This window comes from Pan troglodytes, chromosome 6, assembly GCF_028858775.2.
Source record: "Pan troglodytes isolate AG18354 chromosome 6, NHGRI_mPanTro3-v2.0_pri, whole genome shotgun sequence".
In the NCBI taxonomy this organism is placed as follows: Eukaryota; Metazoa; Chordata; class Mammalia; order Primates; family Hominidae; genus Pan; species Pan troglodytes.
This window is the reverse complement of record NC_072404.2, coordinates 40,683,065-40,694,846: the sequence shown is the minus strand read 5'-3', so window position 1 is coordinate 40,694,846 and position 11,782 is coordinate 40,683,065.

Here is an 11,782-nt window from a genome sequence, read left to right as displayed (position 1 = left end):
AAAGTGAGGACATAGGATGAGATTAATAATTTTCAAATTGTGTTCCAAGGATCTTGTAGACAATATGTTGGGAAAATCCTGGGATCTATAACATAGAATAGTTTGGTAATGACTTTCTCAGAAACTTTAATGTGCTAATATGCACCCTGACTTTCCAGAACAAAGTTAAAGTGTAAGTTTTCATAAGCAACTAAAAAGATTCTAATGGAAAAGATGGCATCCAAGCCACTGTGTCCTTATTGACACAAATGATGCTTGTTTTGGACATCTGGCTATACAGTTCAGGAGGGTGGGGAGAAGCTAAAGCAGGTGGAAAGAGGAACAGCACAAGTCTTGAAGACGCAGAAAGTGAGTCCCATGAGTAGAGAAAAAGCAATAGTAAAAGGATGTTAAATTAAAAGGAAAGATGAGTAAAAGGCGTTGGATTCATCTCCATTTATATAAAGAACTTTAATGAAGAATTGGAGATCGTGGAGGACCAGTTGAGAAAGAGGTACTTAAAATTTAAATATTTAATAGTAAGAAAAAAAAGTCCATATTTGTTCACGTTATTACCATTGCCAGTGCTCTTCATTCCTGTGTGTAAATACAGATTTCCATTTGGTATCATTTTCATTCTGCCTGAAGGACTTCCTTTAACATTTCTTAGAGTGTGTGTCTAGTGGTGATGAAGTCTTTCAGCTACCGTATGATTGAAAATGTCTTTATTTTGCCCTTGCTTTGGGATATATTTTTACTGGGCATAAACTCTAGGTTTACAGTTTTTTCTCAGTGCTTTAAAAATGTTTCTCCACTGTCCTCCTACTTTCGCTGTTTTCAAGGAGAAATCTGCTTTAATTCTCGTCTTTGTTTCTCTGTGTGTAATACATTGTTATTCTCTGGATGCTTTCAGGATTTGCCCCTTTTCACTGGTTTTAAACAATCTGATCATATGTGTCTTGGTATAGTTTTCTTTATGTTTCATTGAGCTTCTTTGATCCATAGATATACAGTTTTCATGAAATTTGGGAAATTTTCAGTTATTATTTCTTAAAATATGTTTTCTGTCCACACCTCTCTCTCCATTATCTCTTGGAGGCTCCAACTGCATAGGTATTATGCTCTTATAATTGCCCTGCAGCTCACTGATGCTTCTTTTTTTTTCTTGCATTTTTTTTATTATTATTATGCTTTAAGTTTTAGGGTACATGTGCACAATGTACAGCTTTGTTACATATGTATACATGTGCCATGCTCATGTGCTGCACCCATTAACTTGTCATTTAGCATTAGGTATATCTCCTAATGCTATCCCTCCCCCCTCCCCCCACCCCACAAAAGTCCCCAGAGTGTGATGTTCCCCTTCCTGTGTCCATGTGTTCTCATTGTTCAATTCCTATCTATGAGTGAGAACATGCAGTGTTTGGTTTTTTGACCTTGCGATAGTTTACTAAGAATGATGATTTCCAGTTTCATCCATGTCCCCACAAAGGACATGAACTCATCATTTTTTATGGCTGCATAGTATTCCATGGTGTATATGTGCCACATTTTCTTAATCCAGTCTATCATTGTTGGACATTTGGGTTGGTTCCAAGTCTTTGCTATTGTGAATAGTGCCGCAATAAACATATGTGTGCATGTGTCTTTATAGCAGCATGATTTATAGTCCTTTGGGTATATACCCAGTAATGGGATGGCTGGGTCAAACGGTATTTCTAGTTCTAGATCCCTGAGGAATCACCACACTGACTTCCACAATGGTTGAACTAGTTTACAGTCCCACCAACAGTGTAAAAGTGTTCCTATTTCTCCACATCCTCTCCAGCACCTGTTGTTTCCTGACTTTTTAATGATTACCATTCTAACTGGTGTGAGATGATATCTCATTGTGGCTTTGATTTGCATTTCTCTGATGGCCAGTGATGATGAGCATTTTTTCATGTGTCTTTTGGCTGCATAAATGTCTTCTTTTGAGAAGTGTCTGTTCATATACTTTGCCCACTTTTTGATGGGGTTGTTTGTTTTTTTCTTGTAAATTTGTTTGAGTTCATTGTAGATTCTGGATATTAGCCCTTAGTCAGATGAGTAGGTTGCAAAAATTTTCTCCCATTCTGTAGGTTGCCTGTTCACTCTGATGGTAGTTTCTTTTGCTGTGCAGAAGCTCTTTAGTTTAATTAGATCCCATTTGTCAATTTTGGCTTTTGTTGCCATTGCTTTTGGTGTTTTAGACATGAAGTCCTTGCCCATGCCTATGTCCTGAATGGTAATGCTTAGGTTTTCTTCTAGGGTTTTTATGGTTTTAGGTCTAACGTTTAAGTCTTTAATACATCTTGAATTAATTTTTGTATAAGGTGTAAGGAAGGGATCCAGTTTCAGCTTTCTACATAAGGCTAGCCAGTTTTCCCAGCACCATTTATTAAATAGGGAATCCTTTCCCCATTGCTTGTTTTTCTCAGGTTTGTCAAAGATCAGATAGTTGTAGATATGCGGCGTTATTTCTGAGGGCTCTGTTCTGTTCCATTGATCTATATCTCTGTTTTGGTACCAGTACCATGCTGTTTTGGTTACTGTAGCCTTGTAGTATAGTTTGAAGTCAGGTAGCATGATGCCTCCAGCTTTGTTCTTTTGGCTTAGGATTGACTTGGCGATGCACTTCTTTCGTTTTGGGGGGAACAAGAGGAGGGATCCTTTTTACTTTCATTGTTTCACTTTAAACAGTTTCTATTGCTATGCCTTTCAGTTTAGTAATCTTTACTTTAGAAATTTCTAATCTGCTGTGGATGCCATCCAGAGTATTTTTTAAATCTAAGACATGATAGTTTTCATTTCCTCAAATTTCATTTGGATCTTTTAAAAATATCTTCTATGTCTCTACTCAACTTTGTGAACATACTGTAGTACAGTTACAACAAATGCTTTAATGTCCTTTTCTGCCTGCTCCATCATCAGTGTCAGTTTCTATTGATTGATTATTCTCATTCTGGGTCATATTTTTTAGCTTCTTTGCATTGCACATTTGATAACCTTTGATTAAATGTCAGACATTGTGAATTGTACCCTGCTTGGTGCTGATTATTTTTATATCTCTATAAATATCTTTGAACTTTATTCTGGGATGCAGTCAAGTTGCTCTGAAACAGTTTGATCCTTTTGGGTCTTGATTTTGTCATTGTTTATGTGGGTCCAGAGCAGTTCTCAGTCTAGGGCTATGTATTCCCTACCACTGAGGTATGACTTTCCTGAGTACTCCACCAGTCTACCACAATTTATGTTTTTTTCCAGTCTGGCTGGTTAGAACAGGCACTATTCACTATCCTGTGTGTGCCCTGGACACTGTTCTCTGATCCTTCCAGGTGGTTTTCCCTCAGCCTCAGGTCATTTCCTTAAAAATATATGCTAATCAGTGCTTTGCTGAATACTTGAAAAGGAACCTCCACAGATCACTCTCTGTGCAGTTCTCGCCTTTTTGGTACTCTGTCTTGCAAACTCTACCTCTCTTCATCTTTCTAGACTCTCAGCTATGTTTCTTGACTTCAAGGAATCTGTCAAGTTCTATCTAGGCTTTTTCTCCTGATGCTATAGCCTGTGAACTCTCTGAAAAAGGTATTATGGACAATGACAGGGCTCACCTCATTAGCTAGTCATCTCAGGAATCACTCTATTTGTTGTCTAATATCTAGTAACTTGAAAACATTTGTTTCATATATTTTGTCTGTTTTTCTTGGTTATTTCAGTAAGAACATATATACAGTTCCTGTTACTCTATATCTGGTGGAAACAGAAGTTCTTAACTTTATATTTTAGCAGAAAGTTTAAGTTAAATGTAATTTTGTTTTTGCTACCACTTATTATAAAAACAAAAATCATTGAATTGAGAGACCCAGGAATATTGTAGGGTCCTCATGTTTGGAGATCTTAACAAAGGGGACAGATGGCATTAGTTATGGGTGGTTGTTTATTAAGAATTCCTTCTGATGTATGTGACAGAAAATGAATGCAAACCTTCAGCAAACACACACACACACACACACACACACACACACAGAGACAACTTTTTGGCTTAATACAACTTCTGGGAAGTCCAAGGAGTTGGGCCAAGCAGATCTATCACTCAAAGTTTGAATGACAGTTCCAAACACACATGTTCTGTTGACTTGTGAGCCAAGATAAAGAGAACAATCCTCTTCTCAACAGAAATCGTCTGATTATCCCTGTTTGGGTCATGTGAACACTTCTGGATTAATTAGTTTCCAGAGAAATAAATATTTCAGTTACTCTGTGAGTTTAGTTTAATTTGGATTTTGTTCTCTAGCGTCTCTGAATTCCCTGACTCCCCACCTATCTCCATGATTGACAGTCTCATTAGAATCTCATGCAGTGGGGGAGGGACCCTGGCTAGTCAAAAATTTACCTGTGAAACAACAGGGAGCTATATCAGATGATCTGGCAAGATTTCCACCTACTCTAAAAATTTATAGTTCTAAGGATCAAAATGTTATTAAAAGGATTTGAAAAATGTCAACTATAGGGCTTCAAACAATGCATTATAAATTGATTCTCAAGAATCATTTCTTAAATCTTTATTGTTTTTCTAATTTTTAAAGTAATACAGGCTTATTATTAAAATTTTGGACAATTGAGAAAATCTCACTACTCAAAGAAGACCCCAATAACATTTCAGTGTATGTCTGAATTAATAAATAACTTGATTTATTTGAATTAAAAGAAAGAAGACCTTAATAAAGACTGTGAGCGCTCTTTATTTTACATGCTTATAGGTGGAGTTGAACAACAAATCCTGTCATTTATGCACCCAGTAAAAATGAGCAGATTTTTCCATTAATTCTGGCATATGTGCACTTGTGAAGGTCTTATGCCTCTAATTACTTGCTAGTGTCTGCTCTGCCCTGTGCACTGCTGAATAAGATGCACATCATTCAGATCCAGTCATTGTTGCTGTATTCTATTGTGTCCAAGCTTCACTACAATTTGCATTTTATCTTGATATATTTCAGAAGAATCTTTTTATTTATTTATTTATTTTTTATTTTTTAATTATTATACTTTAAGTTTTAGGGTGCATGTGCACAATGTGCAGGTTAGTTACATACGTATACATGTGCCATGCTGGTGTGCTGCACCCGTTAACTCATCATCTAGCATTAGGTGTATCTCCCAATGCTATCCCTCCCCCCACCCCCACCCCACAACAGTCCCCAGAGTGTGATATTCCCCTTCCTGTGTCCATGTGATCTCATTGTTCAATTCCCACCTATGAGTGAGAATATGCGGTGTTTGGTTTTTTGTTCTTGCAATAGTTTACTGAGAATGATGATTTCCAATTTCATCCATGTCCCTACAAAGGACATGAACTCATCATTTTTTATGGCTGCATAGTATTCCATGGTGTATATGTGCCACATTTTCTTAATCCAGTCTATCATTGTTGGACATTTGGGTTGGTTCCAAGTCTTTGCTATTGTGAATAATGCCGCAATAAACATACGTGTGCATGTGTCTTTATAGCAGCAAGATTTATAGTCCTTTGGGTATATACCCAGTAATGGGATGGCTGGGTCAAACGGTATTTCTAGTTCTAGATCCCTGAGGAATCACCACACTGACTTCCACAATGGTTGAACTAGTTTACAGTCCCACCAACGGTGTAAAAGTGTTCCTATTTCTCCACATCCTCTCTAGCACCTGTTGTTTCCTGACTTTTTAATGATTGCCATTCTAACTGGTGTGAGATGATATCTCATTGTGGTTTTGATTTGCATTTCTCTGATGGCCAGTGATGGTGAGCATTTTTTCATGTGTTTTTTGGCTGCATAAATGTCTTCTTTTGAGAAGTGTCTGTCCATGTCCTTTGCCCACTTTTTGATGGGGTTGTTTGTTTTTTTCTTGTAAATTTGTTTGAGTTCATTGTAGATTCTGGATATTAGCCCTTTGTCAGATGAGTAGGTTGCGAAAATTATCTCCCATTTTGTAGGTTGCCTGTTCACTCTGATGGTAGTTTCCTTTGCTGTGCAGAAGCTCTTTAGTTTAATTAGATCCCATTTGTCAATTTTGGCTTTTGTTGCCATTGCTTTTGGTGTTTTAGACATGAAGTCCTTGCCCATGCCTATGTCCTGAATGGTAATGCCTAGGTTTTCTTCTAGGGTTTTTATGGTTTTAGGTCTAACATTTAAGTCTTTAATCCATCTTGAATTGATTTTTGTATAAGGTGTAAGGAAGGGATCCAGTTTCAGCTTTCTACATATGGCTAGCCAGTTTTCCCAGCACCATTTATTAAATAGGGAATCCTTTCCCCATTGCTTGTTTTTCTCAGGTTTGTCAAAGATCAGATAGTTGTAGATATGCGGCATTATTTCTGAGGGCTCTGTTCTGTTCCATTGATCTATATCTCTGTTTTGGTACCAGTACCATGCTGTTTTGGTTACTGTACCCTTGTAGTATAGTTTGAAGTCAGGTAGTGTGATGCCTCCAGCTTTGTTCTTTTGGCTTAGGATTGACTTGGCGATGCGGGCTCTTTTTTGGTTCCATATGAACTTAAAAGTAGTTTTTTCGAATTCTGTGAAGAAAGGCATTGGTAGCTTGATGGGGATGGCATTGAATCTGTAAATTACCTTGGGCAGTATGGCCATTTTCACGATATTGATTCTTCCTACCCATGAGCATGGAATGTTCTTCCATTTGTTTGTATCCTCTTTTATTTCCTTGAGCAGTGGTTTGTAGTTCTCCTTGAAGAGGTCCTTCACATCCCTTGTAAGTTGGATTCCTAGGTATTTTATTCTCTTTGAAGCAATTGTGAATGGGAGTTCACTCATGATTTGGCTCTCTGTTTGTCTGTTGTTGGTGTATAGGAATGCTTGTGATTTTTGCACATTGATTTTGTATCCTGAGACTTTGCTGCAGTTGCTCATCAGCTTAAGGAGATTTTGGGCTGAGACAATGGGGTTTTCTAGATACACAATCATGTCATCTGCAAACAGGGACAATTTGACTTCCTCTTTTCCTAATTGAATACCCTTTATTTCCTTCTCCTGCCTAATTTCCCTGGCCAGAACTTCCAACACTATGTTGAATAGGAGTGGTGAGAGAGGGCATCCCTGTCTTGTGCCAGTTTTCAAAGGGAATGCTTCCAGTTTTTGCCCATTCAGTATGATATTGGCTGTGGGTTTGTCATAGATAACTCTTATTATTTTGAAATATGTCCCATCAATACCTAATTTATTGAGAGTTTTTAGCATGAAGGGTTGTTGAATTTTGTCAAAGGCCTTTTCTGCATCTATTGAGATAATCATGTGGTTTTTGTCTTTGGCTCTGTTTATATGCTGGATTACATTTATTGATTTGCGTATATTGAACCAGCCTTGCATCCCAGGGATGAAGCCCACTTGATCATGGTGGATAAGCTTTTTGATGTGCTGCTGGATTTGTTTTGCCAGTATTTTATTGAGGATTTTTGCATCAATGTTCATCAAGGATATTGGTCTAAAATTCTCTTTTTTGGTTGTGTCTCTGCCCGGCTTTGGTATCAGAATCATGCTTGCCTCATAAAATGAGTTAGGGAGGATTCCCTCTTTTTCTATTGATTGGAATAGTTTCAGAAGGAATGGTACCAGTTCCTCCTTGTACCTCTGGTAGAATTCGGCTGTGAATCCATCTGGTCCTGGATTCTTTTTGGTTGGTAAGCTATTGATTATTGCCACCATTTCAGCTCCTGTTATTGGTCTATTCAGAGATTCAACTTCTTCCTGGTTTAGTCTTGGGAGAGTGTATGTGTCCAGGAATTTATCCATTTCTTCTAGATTTTCTAGTTTATTTGCGTAGAGCTGTTTGTAGTATTCTCTGATGGTAGTTTGTATTTCTGTGGGATCCATGGTGATATCCCCTTTATCATTTTTTTATTGCGTCTATTTGATTCTTCTCTCTTTTTTTCTTTATTAGTCTTGCTAGCAGTCTATCAATTTTGTTGATCCTTTCAAAAAACCAGCTCCTGGATTCATTAATTTTTTGAAGGGCTTTTTGTGTCTCTATCTCCTTCAGTTCTGCTCTGATTTTAGTTATTTCTTGCCTTCTGCTAGCTTTTGAATGTGTTTGCTCTTTCTTTTCTAGTTCTTTTAATTGTGATGTTAGGGTGTCAATTTTGGATCTTTCCTGCTTTCTCTTGTGGGCATTTAGTGCTATAAATTTCCCTCTACACACTGCTTTGAATGTGTCCCAGAGACTCTGGTATGTTGTGTCTTTGTTCTCGTTGGTTTCAAAGAACATCTTTATTTCTGCCTTCATTTCGTTATGTATCCAGTAGTCATTCAGGAGCAGGTTGTTCAGTTTCCATGTAGTTGAGCAGTTTTGAGTGAGATTCTTAATCCTGAGTTCTAGTTTGATTGCACTGTGGTCTGAGAGATAGTTCGTTATAATTTCTGTTCTTTTACGTTTGCTGAGGAGAGCTTTAATTCCAAGTATGTGGTCAGTTTTGGAATACGTGTGGTGTGGTGCTGAAGAAAATGTATATTCTGTTGATTTGGGGTGGAGAGTTCTGTAGATGTCCATTAGGTCCGCTTGGTGCAGAGCTGAGTTCAATTCCTGGGTATCCTTGTTGACTTTCTGTCTTGTTGATCTGTCTAATGTTGACAGTGGGGTGTTAAAGTCTCCCATTATTAATGTGTGGGAGTCTAAGTCTCTTTGTAGGTCACTCAGGACTTGCTTTATGAATCTGGGTGCTCCTGTATTGGGTGCATATATATTTAGGATAGTTAGCCCTTCTTGTTGAATTGAACCCTTTACCATTATGTACTGGCCTTCTTTGTCTATTTTGAACTTTGTTGGTTTAAAGTCTGTTTTATCAGAGACTAGGATTGCTACCCCTGCCTTTTTTTGTTTTCCATTGGCTTGCTAGATCTTCCTCCATCCTTTTATTTTGAGCCTATGTGTGTCTCTGCACATGAGATGGGTTTCCTGAATACAGCACACTGATGGGTCTTGACTCTTTATCCAATTTGCCAGTCTGTGTCTTTTAATTGGAGCATTTAGTCCATTTACATTTAAAGTTAATAGTGTTATGTGTGAATTTGATCCTGTGATTATGATGTTAGCTGGTGATTTTGCTCGTTAGTTGATGCACTTTCTTCCTAGTCTTGATGGTCGTTACATTTTGGCATGATTTTGCAGTGGCTGGTACCGGTTGTTCCTTTCCATGTTTAGCACTTCCTTCAGGAGCTCTTTTAGGGCAGTCCTGGTGGTGACAAAATCTCTCAGCATTTGCTTGTCTGTAAAGTATTTTATTTCTCCTTCACTTATGAAGCTTAGTTTGGCTGGATATGAAATTCTGGGTTGAAAATTCTTTTCTTTAAGAATGTTGAATATTGGCCCCCACTCTCTTCTGGCTTGTAGGGTTTCTGCCAAGAGATCCGCTGTTAGTCTGATGGGCTTCCCTTTGAGGGTAACCCGACCTTTCTGTCTGGCTGCCCTTAACATTTTTTCCTTCATTTCAACTTTGGTGAATCTGACAATTATGTTTCTTGGAGTTGCTCTTCTCGAGGAGTATCTTTGTGGCATTCTCTGTATTTCCTGAATCTGAACGTTGGCCTGCCTTGCTAGATTGGGGAAGTTCTCCTGGATAATATCCTGCAGAGTGTTTTCCAACTTGGTTCCATTCTCCCCATCACTTTCAGGTACACCAGTCAGACGTAGATTTGGTCTTTTCACATAGTCCCATGTTTCTTGGAGGCTTTGCTCATTTCTTTTTATTCTTTTTTCTCTAAACTTTCCTTCTCGCTTCATTTCATCTTCCATTGCTGATACCCTTTCTTCCAGTTGATCACATCGGCTCCTGAGGCTTCTGCATTCTTCACGTAGTTCTCGAGCCTTGGTTTTCAGCTCCATCAGCTCCTTTAAGCACTTCTCTGTATTGGTTATTCTAGTTATACATTCTTCTAAATTTTTTTCAAAGTTTTCAACTTCTTTGCCTTTGGTTTGAATGTCCTCCCGTAGCTCAGAGTAATTTGATCGTCTGAAGCCTTCTTCTCTCAGCTCGTCAAAGTCATTCTCCGTCCAGCTTTGTTCCGTTGCTGGTGAGGAGCTGCGTTCCTTTGGAGGAGGAGAGGTGCTCTGATTTTTAGAGTTTCCAGTTTTTCTGTTCTGTTTTTTCCCCATTTCTGTGGTTTTATCTACTTTTGGTCTTTGATGATGGTGATGTACAGATGGGTTTTTGGTGTGGATGTCCTTTCTGTTTGTTAGTTTTCCTTCTAACAGACAGGACCCTCAGCTGCAGGTCTGTTGGAGTACCCTGCAGTGTGAGGTGTCAGTGTGCCCCTGCTGGAGGGTGCCTCTCAGTTAGGCTGCTTGGGGGTCAGGGGTCAGGGACCCACTTGAGGAGGCAGTCTGCCGGTTCTCAGATCTCCAGCTGCCTACTGGGAGAACCACTGCTCTCTTCAAAGCTGTCAGACAGGGACATTTAAGTCTGCAGAGGTTACTGCTGTCTTTTTGTTTGTCTGTGCCCTGCCCCCAGAGGTGGAGCCTACAGAGGCAAGCAGGCCTCCTTGAGCTGTGGTGGGCTCCACCCAGTTCGAGCTTCCTGGCTGCTTTGTTTACCTAAGCAAGCCTGGGCAATGGTGGGCGCCCCTCCCCCAGCCTCGCTGCCGCCTTGCAGTTTGATCTCAGACTGCTGTGCTAGCAATCAGCGAGACTCCGTGGGGTAGGACCCTCCGAGCCAGGTGCGGGATATAATCTTGTGGTACGCCGTTTTGTAAGCCCGTCGGAAAAGCGCAGTATTCGGGTGGGAGTGACCCGGTGCCGTCTGTCACCCCTTTCTTTGATTAGGAAAGGGAACTCCCTGACGCCTTGCGCTTCCTGAGTGAGGCAATGCCTCGCCCTGCTTCGGCTCGCGCAAGGTGCGCGCACCCACTGACCTGCGCCCACTGTCTGGCACTCCCTAGTGAGATGAACCTGGTACCTCAGATGGAAATGCAGAAATCACCTGTCTTCTGCGTCGCTCAGGCTGGGAGCTGTAGACCGGAGCTGTTCCTATTCGGGCATCTTGGCTCCTCCCCCACTTTCAGAAGAATCTTATATACATGCAGGAGTGGTGAGGTATGTGTTAGATGAAACCCATGGTTAATTTTGTGTTGATTCTACTCATCTATTCCTGCATGCATCCTTCATTTACTCATGTATTCAATTACTTTTTATGGAATTCATACTATGTTCCAGGGACTTACAGGGTAGTTGAGAAGTAAATGTGAAAAAAACAGACATAATTTATTTCTGCTCATAGCTTGACATTTAGTGGAAAATATGGAAAAAATAAACAAGTCAATGAAATAATTACAAGTGCTATGAAGGAAGCACAGTGCTGAGACTTACAGAATTTAGACAAGGCAAGGTTCTTCTCTGCTTTAAACCTTCCAGAGCTCCCCATGGGCTATGCAATGCAGTTCCAAGTCCTTAGCATGGCATTCAAGGCTCTTTAAAACATCACATCTTGCCTGATGTTCCCGGCCACTGATGCTCTCAATACTCCAGGCACAACTAATTACTGGCCACTCCCTGGACATGTGTGTTGTGCCAAGGAGCTCAGATATTGACCTATCAGTGATAGGAGTGGTTCTAAGCATGGTGGTGACACATTCTCATCCAGTGTACACTGTGGATGGTAATTCTGCAGAGTGTGTAAGAGGGCCTGGTCAGGGAGAGACACGAGAACCTGTTAGGAAGCATCAGTTAGGGCTTCAGCAAGAGAATGGCATGGCTTGAAATGTGAGTGGGAAGCATAGATCTATGAGATACCGAAGTG